This window comes from Hetaerina americana, unplaced genomic scaffold, assembly GCF_022747635.1.
Source record: "Hetaerina americana unplaced genomic scaffold, ioHetAmer1.1.p SCAF_2, whole genome shotgun sequence".
Lineage (NCBI taxonomy): Eukaryota > Metazoa > Arthropoda > Insecta > Odonata > Calopterygidae > Hetaerina > Hetaerina americana.
In genome coordinates, this window is record NW_027286763.1 from 23835166 (window position 1) to 23850394 (window position 15229).

Here is a 15229-nt window from a genome sequence, read left to right on the forward strand (position 1 = left end):
CCACCAGCATCCCCTGCATCACCTAATTTGGCTAGCTTCCCCTGCAGGGACCTCACCACCCTCCCACTCCCATCCCTCCTAAGTGATGCCCAATCCCTCGTAAGGGTACACACCCAGCTGCTCCTAGCGAAGGTCCGTGTTCCGTCCTTAATGTCCACCGTCTTTATAAAAATATCGTGTTCATTACGATACGAAGATTCAGACTGCTTGTCACGAAGACGGGAAAGAAAAAAATCGACCACACAATGGCATAAATTACATTTCAGCATGGGAATTGGAGATGGATGAAGCAGAAACATGTCCTCGGAGTGCCGGATGAAACGTAGGACTGTCCCAGCCATTCCTCCGGAGCATACTGACCGCCAAGTTTCCCTCACCACTCTCTTCCCTATCCTCCCTGGAATCCTACCTCGGCCAAATTTCTCACCTAATTTCAATGGCACATTGAACTTCACTGGTCGATCGCCTAAAATGTTACGTGTGCGTATGTGGAAATTCGGTTTTGACCGCGGTGGAGAGTCCTCTGTATCCTAGACGAGATAGTAATGATAGTTCTTCGAAAATAAATTCCACCCACGATATCGAAAATAAAATTCTTGGACAACATAAAAAATAATTACGCAAATAAGTCTTCGGCACCAATTTTATTGATTCATTTACATTATTCGCATCGATGTAAAGGATTTATTGGCCCATAACTCCTCGTCTCGTTGAAATTTATTTTCCCCATCCTCCCGCGGCGATGGGGAAGCGCTCAGGGGACGATACCGGGTTCCCTTCACTTCGTGGATCGAGTCAAACACGAGGCGTGTGTATGCTTGGAGGAAATAGGCCAATATTACAGCAATGTGCACACCTTTTGAGAATTACCCGATTAAACAATGAGTTTAGGTAGGTAGGGGCGAAAACCTATTAGAAAATTGACGCCCTCGGATAACTTTTTGAACTGCCTATGCAAAGTTTTTATTTGTTTTTAGACAAAACATCAGACGACGTAAGCTAATGAGAGGATACGTGTATTTTGAATTCCTAAGCTGATTATATGCGGAAATAGGCCAGATATTCGACTAGGTTATAACTACATTAACAAGTCCGTAGCAATATGCAACGGACTAGTAGAGTACTGCGGCATTCCAATTTTCTGTCAACATTTACAAGAACGCAATCTACAACGCCAGTGGGTAGCAGGGGATTTAAGGACAATTTTTATGAATGATAATGTTATCAAGTATTTCGTTTTGGGGTCTGGTCAAACGAAAAAAAACAGAGCAAGATCTATCAGTATTTTAGGTTGCTCAGCTTTGGACTCGTGTTCGCATAGTTCGAATGTACCATTTCAGAACTACTCGCCTAATGGCATTTACGTATCATGCAATGAGGCTCAGGGAATCTAAACGAAACACACGAATTTACATTCTAAGAATCAATATTTTATTTAAATAAAGTTTCCATGCACACACGGCTATTTCCATGATCTACAGAAACCATGGGAAAGACAATAATTTTGTTTATAGAAAATATTTACTTAAATCAGTTAATCTTTTCATCTCCATGGATTAAAATTGAAGGCAAAACCAATTACGAAACATGGTGGCATTCTAAATTCCCGAATTACTACCACGAAGCATTAGCAATGCAAACCGACCCCGGCGCACCAAAAAGTTGAAATTATTAACATGATAAATTTTACGACTCAGGCATCGTTTATTCAAATACTTATCCAGGGTTGAGGAAATGGGAAATTTTATCTGGACAGATCATTCCAATAGGTACTGAGAGCGATTTCAGTTAATCAAACAGTTCCGTTTAAAATTAATTCACTTGTCTATTCGTGAAAATTTGACTGATTTGTCCATAGAATTCGGATTCGATCCGGTATCATCCCCATTAAAATAATAGCCATAGCCAAGGCGGCTGCAACTCACGATATTATGGTCAGCAGACGGAGGCGTTACTCACGAGGATAGACCGACAAGCAAGCATTAAAGAGAGTGAATTAAAACGGACTTCAAAATAAAAATTGCTACAAATAAGTAATGTGCCAAAAACGAATTAGGAAAACCACTTCATTACAAAATGTTGCCCGAACCAATGATCCGTTATCCCTTACCATTCCCACTTGGTGCTTGCGCCCCCTCCCATATCAATTTTTGGAGGATTGCGGGTTTTACGTTGATGAGTCATTAGCATAAACGCACAATAAAAACAATCCCGTGAACAGTGAACATGTACATGATCAATCCAAACTAATGTATTTTCAGGCTCCTACACGAGTAAAATATTAACCGTTTCACAACCACACCATTGAAATGAAGAAAATCTACAGACCATTGAAGTGAACCGGTCCAAAATTCCAGAAGAAAAAATGCCTTGCCAACAGTGCCCTTACCTGAAAAAAATAGAAGTAAATTAGAAAAAAACAAAATTATATGAATGCAAAAATTATAAAATTCTACACAATCTGTTATTTATAAAATCAAATTTTTCCGATAAAATTATGTGCAGTTGAACTGAAATAACAAAGACAACAAAATGTAAAATGTCTCGCATTTAAATTTTCCATTTTGTTGAACATAAATGCTTTATACTCTAAATGATTAAAAAATAGCAATTTTGCTTTATCAAATTGGCAGGGAAGCACTATACTCGGTGAGTTAAGCATATACTAATAAATTTCTGAAACGAATTGAGAATAAGGCATTAAGTTTCCCAAATCCGAGTAATGCTCATTTACAATACACGTATTTTTGGGAAAGCAGATTTTTCTGCACCCAATGAGCAATATAATTGTCCTCAATGTCGTGTCTAAGGGTAAGCTGGAAAAAGGAACTAATAATCTCAATCTCGCACTATTAAGTCGACAAATGAATTAAATAAATAATAAATTAATGAAAAGTTATCCCATAGTGATCTTCAAGGTGCCTATTTCACTTGAGTAGTGATTATTCCGACACATACTTGTACATGGCATATGTCAGTATAATTTGAGTCTCTTCCCTTCCAAATTAAATCCATATTGGAAAGAGCATTAATACTAAAATAACTTATGATAATGCCTCAATATTGCATAAATAATTATATTATATATATATATATAAACACACACACAAAAACCTATATATATGTGTGTGCGGGTGTGTTTGCGTGTGTGTGTGTATAATATATCATCTACAGGGATGGTGAACTGACAAAACTTCAAGGCATTGGATGCCTTTCAACTAGACGAGTGTTTTGTGACGCAGGCTATCAATCGTCGATCAATCAAACAAAATGCCGGTCCCACTATAACGTCCGCTCAACGTACAAACGATAGCAAGGAGCGCAGGCGTGAACCCGCTACCACCCCTCAGCCCCTTATGAAAACATGTGTAAGGCTCTAGAACACATAATTGTCCCATATTCATTTTACGGGACAACCAGGATTAATGGATAAGGAATCAGCATGGACTACGAAAGGGTAGATATTGCATGTAAATTTCTACGCGTAACTTTAGAGCCGGGGACTTTGAGTTGCATGCTCATGCATTAATAGAATGTCCACTTCCTACTTTCTGGTTCTTCATGACCTTTCCTGCTATGGTGGAGATCTGTCGTATAAATGGTTGTGGTTCATTTTTATTCCCTATTTTCCGTATAACAAAGAACTAATTTATTGAGAGAAACAAACACTTGCTTTGAATTAAGTCTTCCTCAAGCATGTATACCGATTTTCACGTTATTTGAGGTTTTTCTTGAATATTTTTTCCCGTTTCCTTTCCTCTCTCGTATTGTTATCTTATCCTTACCCATCCTACCTGGTGCCCGCACCTACCAGCGGCACACCTTTTGGTGGATAGCGGGGTATTTTTGTAGAAATAATGTATGCATCTGTGTGTGTGTGTATACATATACATATATATATATATATATATATATATATATATATATATATATATATATATATATATAGTTCCTTCCTTCTCTTCTTTCGGATTATTTATTCGAAAAAGAACGATCATAAGCGACGACACAAATAATTAAAAACTTTGATTAAACATTTTAACACAGAAGCACAGAGAAAGGACATTCACTACACATATGTATTTCCTATCTCTCTTCTATATAGTTCTCTATTACCAGCTACGTGAGCTAACACTTTGCACTAGATTTAAAGCCGTCACCGTAGTGAACAATAAAATAGTCGAAGCTAAATTTCAAAAATTAACATATCTCTCTGGCTGCATGATCATACTATAAATGGCGGTGGTACCGAGTGCATTCCCAATAAATACGATAAGTGGTTGGTAATTCATTTGTCTGTCATGACTGTTTTCCGTAGCTTTGTCTCATGCATGGCACTAGACTTAATTTATTCGTGTGCTGTGCATGCCTGCTTGGGAACACCCCTTCCCGGTGTCTTGCAGGGTTTAATGTAGATGTCATATGAATGCCGTCTCTTTGCCGCATCCATTCGCCACCCCTTGGTGGGAAAAAGGACAGGGAAGCAGAAGGGAGGGGGTGGTTTTCTCCTTCACACACTCCTGGACGACTCCCTCCGCCCCTCGGCCACTAAAACCGCCCTCTGGCCAGCCCCAAGGTTCTCCTCGTCATTCCTGGACACTGGGACCCTGGAGCTCTCAGCTAACTCTCGGAGGCTTTGCATATGAATGAGCCCAGGGGATGCTCGGATATGGGGGGTGGGAAATGTCACCCCTCCCAGTCGCCCCTCGGAGTGGCTGGAGCAGGCCCGAGAGATGGCCCCGACTTCAAGCATCCCCGTTGCATCTCGCGATGCAAACGAACAACATTAGATTTCAAACTCCGCACTCGCGTCTCAGAATCGGATTTACATCGTTTTTGGTAACATCCGTTTGAGCCCTCAACGCCTGGTCCCTTTGGCAAATGCCGAGGATCAGACGGACGGGTGAAATGTGGTATGCAGGAGTGGAGATGGGGGAATGCGCCGCAAGGAGCAATAGAGGGGCGAGCAAAAGCGAAAAAATTTAGCACGTTCAGAGATGGAATGGATTTGTAAGGTGTAGCAGACGGCTCAGATTCACGTCACTAGGGTCGTCCCACCGCTGCAAGACAGCGCTTGAACAGCCGCATCATCGAGGGTCTTCGCCCCGAGGGTCTCCCGGCCTCACCACTCACCGAGAGTTTCGTCAGCGGGGAGGAGGAATAGGACGAGGAAGGGGGGAGGAGCGAGAGGGGAAGCGGACGCCGAGGAGAAACCTCGAGCCAAATGCATTAACAATGCAATCCTTCCCTCCGCCCACACACCGCGAGGGCGTATGCGCACTCTCTACAGTGTCAGGTGACTGACGCTCGATATTTTGTGTAACATGAAATCTTCTCCCGCTGAAATTTTTGCTTCATTTTCGCTTCACAAGGAGTGTTACCCTATTTCGGCAAGTGCACTTGATTAGTTGAAATCGCCCATCACGATTATAAATCACCCTTCACCCCACAGAATATAATTTTTGCAAAAATTCACATTTGTATGTAACCTGTATGTTTTCATCTACATCTACATAATGCCCCGCAAGCCGCCGCTAGGGAGTGTGGCAGGGGTGTCAGGTGTTACATCACCAGCCGTGCATGCGCAATCCCAATCATGACACGTCCACACGAATATCAGTTTGGCCATGCACTAGATGAAAGTTAATCACACGACACGCTAGAATATTCAATAACAGGATACGCATATTCAAACATTGCATGATAACTGTTCAAAAGATGGGTCTATTTAAAATAAAACAGAGTATATCGACAACATATACATTTTGTGCATAAAAGTATCGGAAAAATAGAATTATTTCAGATCCCTCAAATTTCTCCGAAGTACATCCCTTGAGTGTTCATACACTTCGGCAAGGAGCTTTTCCACGACTCGAAGGCTCCCTGGTAGGCGGATTCCTGAAGGTCCTTAAGGATACGAGTGCAGCTTCTTTGACGGCACTTGGGGTTCCATGGTGATGTCCTTTGAGGAAGGATTTCACTTTTGGGAATAGGAAATAGTCTGCAGGTGCCAAGTCGGGACTGTAAGAAGGTTGGGGAATCGTCGCGATGTCGTTGCAGAAGATCACCGCAAGCAGACACTGGACTCTGCTTTTGGTCGTGCGTCAAGACCTTCGGGACGATTTTCGCGCAGATCTTTCACAACGCCAAATTTTCAGTTATAATGGTGTGCACTGTTATCTTAGAAATGTAATACGATCTGTGATCATGCGCACACTTAACCGACGGTATAAATTTAGCATTGCAAGCATAGGTCAGGAAAAAACTGTTGCCCATACTTTTTCTGCAAACTTTGTATACACTACCAATGGCAATTATCTCCTTCGCAGAGGCCTTCATTTCTATTTTGATCTCTAATGGCACGAGGAAAAAAGGAAATTTTAAACCTATCCGTTCTATTATCTATCTCTGATTTTACCTCCCCGAATGCTATAGCCTTCCTTTTGACAACAAGAAAACGATTTACGCCACCGATACGTTTTCTCAGAGGAAGGTAGGACACTAGTATACCGTTACCTTCAAATCAATTTCGGTCCGTACCTTGACCCTTAAAGCGTTCGTACCTGTAGACGAGCAAACGAAGTTACTCACCGTCGAGTAGGTGGGGTTTGGAGGAGCGGGCTTTCATTAATATCGAATCGCAAACGGACGCTCGGGGTAACGGTCCGACGCTTAATTGAAACTTCGATACCTCGGCGCCCATTCTTCTACTGGTCACGATTACAAGAGGATGTTTTCCTTTCCCAAAGAAGTTGGTCTTTTCCTATGAACATACCTCCCATATTACACATAAAAATTCTCTGGTGCGACTCTGAAACCTATTTGTGGGAATCGCGCGCCGATGCCAATGGAATGGGGGAAGTGAAAAGGGTCCACGAAAACACGCAGACGGTAGTTAGGTGTCTCCTCCCGAGGCAGGGGGAATACAGAGTACGAGAACCACGTAATGAGATGCGGAAGCAAAGCCCAGGGGAAGCGGGCGGCGATGTTTCGGCGACCTAAAACACGAAGAAGGGAGGCAATGGACTGAGGGGAGATCACGGGGGAAGAGGGACAACTGCTGCTCTCCCCTCGCTCCTCAGGGCCGGACCCGGAGCCCCCACGGCCAACACGTGCCTGTTCTTCCCCTCTCGCCATTCGCAGCACCCCCGAAAACCCCTCAATGCCGAGACGCACGTCTCCCAGGCGAGACGGGACGACACGCCAAGCCGCGCGTGAGTCCTCGCCTCATCCCCCTCCCGGCCCCGACCACTCATCCCCCACACTTCACCCACCTCCCTTTTAAAGCGAGGGTCGCAAGGGTCGGTGGGAAAAAGGGAGAGCGATGGGGTTTCGGCGTGAGAGAGAGAGGGCGTTCGTCAGAACTGTGAAAGATCCCGACAGAATGTCCACGTTTTTACTCACGGAGGCATTCGTTCGGAAATGTCACTCACTCATTCTCCTTTAGCCAAAGAGCACACATTTAAATATTTTTATGAAGACAGGAGCTATTGACCTAAGGACGATGGCTTGACCGTCATAACGTCAGCCATATTCGTGAATGCCTTTCTTTGTCTTCCTGCGTTTAGTTAGGCTCTGAATCAAAGAATATATATGTATATATATATATATATATATATATATATATATATATACACACAATGTCTATTTAAATTTATGTCAATGAAATGGTATATATGCATATATATCTAGAAGGTGAGTCTCACGGATGTGAAAAATAATGAAAACGAAGAAGCTAGATAGCGATAGCGAAGAGAAACACACAAATGAGACTCACGCGAATGCCGAATTTTCGGTGGTCAAAACACCTTTCTCAAGTAAGAGAAGGAACTAGAATACGTGCTCGGAAAACAAGTTTGTTTCATTTGTGTATATTTCTCTCTGTTTTAGTTCGCTAGCGCTATCTTACTTCTTCGTATTCATTATATATATATATATATATATATATATATATATATATATATATATATATAATGACCGGAGGGTCCAGGTTCGATTCCCGGGCAAGCCATCCTGGGCAACTGCAGCTCCACCCAAGTTATGTGATTTTTCGAGTATCATACTATATCTTCCAGGGAAACCATAACTTCCACACGCCGTCGAGCTTAGTACTCAGTGATGCCTAGAGATAAGTATTAGTTCCTATTCCAAAAAAGGGGAAGGTGGGCAATATTTAATAACTACAGAACGTTATGTCCAACTTCGCACACAGAAAATTTTGTTCTCAAGTTCATTAATAAAGGGTCGAAGAGCAGGGCAATTGAATATTTACGGACGATCAGTTTTTTGGAAGGAGGATAGGCACGCTCGATGTCATAGCTGATGAGGTCACTAATGAAGAGGAACATAGAATAAAACCAGGACGTCTTAGTCTGATTCTCAGATTTTGACAAAGCGTTTTAATAGTCAACTGGGTAGAATTAACAAATGTAAAACAAAAAATAGAAGTAGACTAGAGGGATAGGACACTTATCCGCAATCTGTATATATCTCAGACAGATCAGGCACCAGTGGTGGATGGAGAATGCTGGGAAGAGGAGTAAGACATTTCTTATCACCAGTAATCTTCAACGTTAAGGTAGAGGAAATGGTGAAACAGCCAGAGAACTGGAGATAGAAATGGAAGTGGTGGAATGGAATGGGATTCATAAAATAAGTTAGGTTTGTGAAAGCGGAAGCTTTAGTTGGCAAGTAAGCTACGGGGTTACAAACATTACCGAAAATTCAGTGCGATTGGTATGGGATGAGAAGAAATGCAAATAAAACAAAATTATTCAGAATTAGATGAAGACAAGACATAAGCTAGATGTTAAAATAGGATGGCAAAAACTAAAGCAGTTGGAGCAGCTTACCTATTTCGCAAGTGTTTCGAACCAAAATGGCTAAAGTAGTAGAAACATATGGGGAAGTAATGCATATACAAAGAGGTTTTCGCAAGGAGAGGGTTGATGACAGGGACGTTGAGTAAGGAGAATATCGATATACATGTAGCAAAATATTATATATATATATATATATATATATATATATATATATATATATATATATATATATATATATATATATATGTGTGTGTGTGTGTGTGTGTGTCTTCGAAATGGAACGCTCTTCGGTGACGCATCTATAGATAAGTACAGAGATGAAGATTTGTAAAGCATAGCAGCACAAAGAAAGGACACTGACATGTAGTTTTGACATTTCGACGGCACGACTGTCGTCATCAGAATATATATATATATATATATATATATATATATATATATACCCATGCATAATATTTTATTTATTTAATTATTACAATACAGTTGTGTGCCACACTCGGCGGAGCAATTGGACCCAAACACAATTTGATTTAACAATGCATACGTCTATAGACACGGCAATATACATTAAGAGTTTGTAAAAATATAGCTACTTCTACTCACACAAAGTTATATTAGCGCCAAATGGTGCATTTCATTCTACAATTTAAGGAAAAGGAAACGCGAACAAGACACCGAAGGTCCGCAGGCGCGCCGAATAGGAGAACATTTCGAGAAACGAGATGCCCGAAGCTTAACGACACCACCCTAATATATAAGGCCAGCCGATAGAATACAGACAGCATCCATGGGAGTTAATAATATCGTTGCATTAGGTAATCAAGGGAGAGGTAAGGAAATTATGCCATGGAACCGAGGACGGCAAATTCGTATCGTTTCTACGGTGATGATGCAAGGTATTCTGTATCGCAATATTTCCAAAGAAGTTGTTGCACACAGCGACATGAATCTCTGGCCAAGCCGCGGAAAGATTATCACCGTGAAACAGCCTCGGACGCAGATTTCACAGACGATGCAGATCATTCAAGGTATCAGCGGAGGCGACCGTTACTCAATGTCCTCCCGTGCCCACCGTTCAAGCAACCAAACAGATTTCCGATGAAATATTTGATGCAAGGTTCAATTACAATTTAATGGTTTTTTAATCCCTTTCCTGGATATAATTCATGATTCAACCCCAAATCTGAATTGAGAGTTAACCAACACACTAATCTCTCACCTCATAACATGCCGTAAAAAAGAAATAGAAAATTTGTGAAACCTGCACAAAATCGCCGGAAAATATTTTATAATAAGTTGTAAACATTGATCGAAAAAAGCAGGAGTACAATTAAAGAATAAATATGCTATTATTTCCAAAAATAGATCAAACACATTGATAAATAGACTGATGTCTGATTACGTTGCCCATTTATAGAGGCAATCAATGAAGAGTCGAAGTTTAATTGGTTAATTTATCTTATGACTTCGAATGCTTAAATAAATAAGGCAATTCATGGGATGAAGGGCATGGACAAATGTCGGGAAGAAATTGATACAAGAAAAAGAGCATATACAGTAATGACTACAAGCTACGTTATTACTTCCGGATGTAAAGGTAATATTTAGCAATTTGGTAATCTACCGTTAAAGGAAGTCATAGAGCCATTTGTGGGCGGGCGGGTGGTTCCTGACTTAATCGGCCCGGAGGCCGTATCCGATCGTTGCACCTTAGCGGAGGGCTGTGAACTATTTGAAGAAAGGAGTTAGCCACGACACCCTACAGCTGGGAAACCAAACCGGCGACACCGCAGACATCGCAGAAAGAAGTTACCAGGGGGTTAACTACCCCTTCCGTGAGGAGAGCCCCTCCACGCTTATCTCGGACACCTGATGTGACTCAGCACCGAGGCTCGAGTGGTGTCAATGTATTGGTTCGGGAAACTCGTCTTCGATATCAATCTGGAGTATTTAGTAGTGAAGGAAAGAGTGTTTACACAGAATTGAGAATAGACGTTTTTTATGGCACTTAGGAGGGAAATCGTCCTCCCCAGACTACGTGAGGGAGAAAGATCCCCCTCCATAGAGTCCCCTTTCCTCGTAGGTTTCTCAACATGAACTTATCTGCAGAAAATTAGAGAGATAACAAGCAAGGAATGGATAAGAGGGATTGATAGATGGATAGTCGTCTTTATTTTGGGGCGAGATTGAGACACAGGAGTTTCTTCTACCACCTAATCCCTCTTCAGACATTTACAACATTAAACTTATATATAAATTAAACAAATTTTACATAAACAGCAATCAAATTAATACATATAATATCTTAGGGCTAACATACAGCAACACAATACATTAATTTCCTAGTCAATTAATTACTATAAAACAAAATATACCACATACACACATGCAATAAATACAAATACTATATATACGCATACCAATACATGCAAACAATGCTTGTACAACTCGCCTTTGATTTCTCCCAGAAATCTTATCTTGTCCTCCAATGTGCCTCATATTTCTCCATTGGATCTCTTTCCGTCCATTATAATTTTTCAATCCTTCTCCACTCCGACATTTCTAAAGATTCTAATTTACACCAATCATATATGTTCCAACAAAATTGTTTCGATTCCGTGAAAAACCACGATCCACATAATACATTTTTCACTAAAATATTTTCTTCACATTTTTATTTAACATCCCCGAGATCAACCCTGCCCTATTGGTAAATCTTCTTAGAATAACGCAATTAGTATAAAATTACTTAGCAAAGTGTCGGTTGAGGGAGGGAATCGCAAATGTAGAATGCATTTAGGGACTTAAAAGAAGCCAGTGGAATGTGGAGAATCTAAAATAATTTGGGGTTGTCGCCAAGTACCAGAAGATACTGAGAGATAAATTAGAAGAAAGGCCATACGATAGGGAGTAAAAATAGGGCGAGGATTGAAGAATGGTTTGACGACGAGTGTGGAATAATCATGTGAAAGAAGACTAAGACAGAATGGGCAAGATTCAGAGAAGGGTAATGCAGAAAAGTGAGAAGTATAAAGAGAGTAAAAGACTAGCAAACAGAACACTGCAAAGTAAGTTATACCAGGCAACAAGATGGATTATATAGGAGTTTTAGCCAAGGACTAGCAAATCTAAAGATAAAACTGGAAGGCTAAATTATGTGGAGGAAGAAGTTCTTGGAAGCTGCGCTAAGTACTTCACAGAACTGTTGAATGTGAAAGCAGGATGGGAGGAGAGTAAGGGACCAGTGCATGCATCTGAATGTAGACCCAGAATTTGACAAACCATCCTAAGAGGAGGTAAGGCTGGCTGTGAAGCGCGGAAGAAATGGGAGAGCCACAGGAGAGGATCAAATCATCTACATAGTACTCCGCAAGCCGCCGCAAGGCCGTGTGGCGGGGGATGTTAAGTCACCACCCGTAAATGAGAATAAAACCGCATGCAAAACCCACAAATTTATGCCAATCTACTCCTGCAAAGTCGTACATATTCATGCAAAAGCCTTTAAGACTTACACGCATGGAAATACATATACTATCGACTAGCACACACTTGCGCCTACACACGTTATGTCTACACAACGTTTAATCTTATCCCAACACGTAAATTAAATGGCTTCATATTTCTACTCGTATTACGAATTTGATTTTTCACTTTTATGATTCCTGATTTTTCCAGGAAAGAACTAACAATTGTATCTATATGTACATGAATCTATCTTCCTTATCTTATCTTTTTGGTCTGATCCATAAAAAATGGTGTGGGTCCATAATAATTCCTTTAGTGACATCGTTGAACTCGTTCGTTCCCGCACTTTCTATAAGTCTCTGTCTCGCTTGTTCCCTTCGCCTCTCAAGCGCCTCTCAGCCTGATTCCTCCAAAAGAACTGTCACACTCGTCTTCTCATTATAATACTTTTTCACGAATCTGGTGGATTTTATCAGGACACTACCTACTTCTTTTTGCCAAATATCTCCCAAGGATTCCAAATAATTGCGGCATATTCCAAATGAGGCCTAACTAGAGCGAAATGACGTCTCTCTTTTACTTTCTCATTACAATTCCCCACCACCCGTTTCATGAAGCCGAATTTCTTTAAAGCGGATCTGCATATTGTCCTGATACAAGGACAATATGCGGATTGTCTTGTATGTGCTACCCATGAAAAGCGTAAATCATAAGTGAACTTCTTAATTGCGGAGGAAATGAGTCAACGAGTTAATTGCGCAGACTGGTATGTGGAATATGGGAGAGAGAGGAAATGCCAGAAGAATTTAGGACGGGTCTTATCTGCCCCACTTTCAAGAAAGGAGATAAACTGCAGTGCACCAACTACAGGGAGGTGACATTATTTAATTTCATGAACAAGGTCTTCCCTGGTATAATGTGGAAGAGACTGAGCAACTATGCAGAGGAACTTCTTAGCGAGTACTAACGTGGCTTTACACCAGGAAGAGGTACAACTGAACAAATCTTAGCAATTAGATGGTCAATGGAGAAACATTATGGATATAATATTGACCTACATGTGTTGTTTATTGACTTCAGACGAGCATTTGATAGCATTTTAGGAAAAAGATGTTGAATGAAATATAGGGATTTTAAATACCTAAGACACTAATTAAACTGGTAGAAAAGATTATTACAGGATACCAGGCAAAGGCGGGAGGAAAGACAAGTACTTGGAGTAGGCAATTGAAGGAAAGACAAGTAGAGCACTTGAGGTAACAACCGGCACATAATAAGGGGGATTCTCTTTCTGCGGTATCATTCAATTTGGCATTGTATGAAACAATGTAGGAACTGAAATTAGGGTGGATAATAGCATACAAGTTTGCCCAGACTGATACTTACCATATTGCACTGGTGGCAAGGAACACAGATTCTCTCAAGGAAATGCACGCGATACAAGAAGAAAAGAGTCAAATGATGAGACTGAGAATTAATGAAGGAAACTCAAAGTAAATGAAAATGTCTCCGATAGAATGCATCAGAAGAAAGCAAAATACAACATTCAGAGAACAGACCTTTCAAAGTGTAAGATGTTTCAGTTACCTTGACACTTATGAACTTTGTTGTCTCCGGTGTAAATTTAGGGAATTTACTCAGCATAATAACAGGAAATAAGTAACTTTGCAATTCCACACGAACTTTATCAAAATGAGACCTGTAGGTTTCGACGTTGGGCGGCATCATCAAAATTTACTTGCTTCACGCCCCGAGGGATTTAAATCCGGGGTGTAGCAGTATTTTTTAATAGTAACCAGATCCCTATTCGGGGTGCTGTGTGGAGAGCACTTCAAGTGGAAACGCCTTCGTGAATGAGCCTTCGTAGACGGAAGAAAAATTATTTTAGTCTGTAAATAAGCCAATTTTCGTCCCCTCGCGATAGCACTATTGGCACTTCAATAATAGATTTTAGTTCCGACGCCTCATAGGCCTTGAGGAGAGATCTTTTCTATCAAACCAATTTTCTGGTTGAATAATGACGTCTCAAGTAAAAAAGGACCAAGGATGGGTGCTCTAGGGGTACGTTGATTACTCCGATGAAACCACATTTCAGTCAACCGCCTCGGTAGCGCAGTAGGCAGCGCGTAAGTCTCATAATCTTAAGGTCGTGAGTTCGATCCTCACCCGGGGCATATTTTTTCGAACTTTTATTTTGCCTTCCTACATACATTGGTCGCTTGGATCATGCATATAAAATGCGGGAAATAGATGCCGGAACTAGCAGACTCAAGGACTACTTCTTCCCACGGACAATACGGGATAGCAACTGCAGTGTTATAGCTAGCAAAACTTCCACTTGCCACCCTCAGCGTCCAGGGAATAATTATTTCTACTCAATTGCATGCTCTTTCGCTAACCTCGTGTGTTTTGTTATCGTAACCCGTTCTTTCCGAATGACTTCATTAGTGTTATGTTCAAATGTTTTTAAGTCTCCCCTCGTCCCTCTCCGCGGGGGGATCTGCCCATTACCTGCAACACTGGATCGCATTCCCTGCCTTTCACTGTCTCCTCGGGGGGGGGGGGGGAGTGTTTTGTGTTGCATGTTCATGTGGTGGTGGAGTTTCGCATTCTTACTTGTTGTGTCCTGGCTTGCGTGTTGTTGGTAGGCTTTCGTGCTGCATTCTGGGGTGCAGTTGTTTGTAGGTTTATGGTGAGTGTTTGCATGAGTTTTGGATGAAGGGATTTTTGCATGAGTATGTGCGCTGCTGTGGGTGTAGTTTTCCATGTTGTTGTTTTTGCATGTGGTATTGTTCCTTTTTACAGGTGGTGACCTAAAACCCCCGCCACACGCCCTTGCGGCAGCTTGCGGGGTATTATGTAGATGTAGATGAAGTCTACAAGGTCTTCTTTCTTTGAATGTGCGTTGACATCATGAGCAGTACTTCTTCGGAACAAACGGC

General features: G+C 41.3%; 1 non-coding gene across 1 annotated transcript; it reads left to right on the forward strand.

The window, feature by feature from the left end:
- The first annotated feature begins 14388 nt into the window (after positions 1-14388).
- Positions 14389-14461, forward strand: TRNAM-CAU (transfer RNA methionine (anticodon CAU)). Its single transcript has one exon. It is a non-coding gene; the product is annotated as a tRNA-Met (tRNA).
- The last annotated feature ends 768 nt before the right edge of the window (positions 14462-15229 follow it).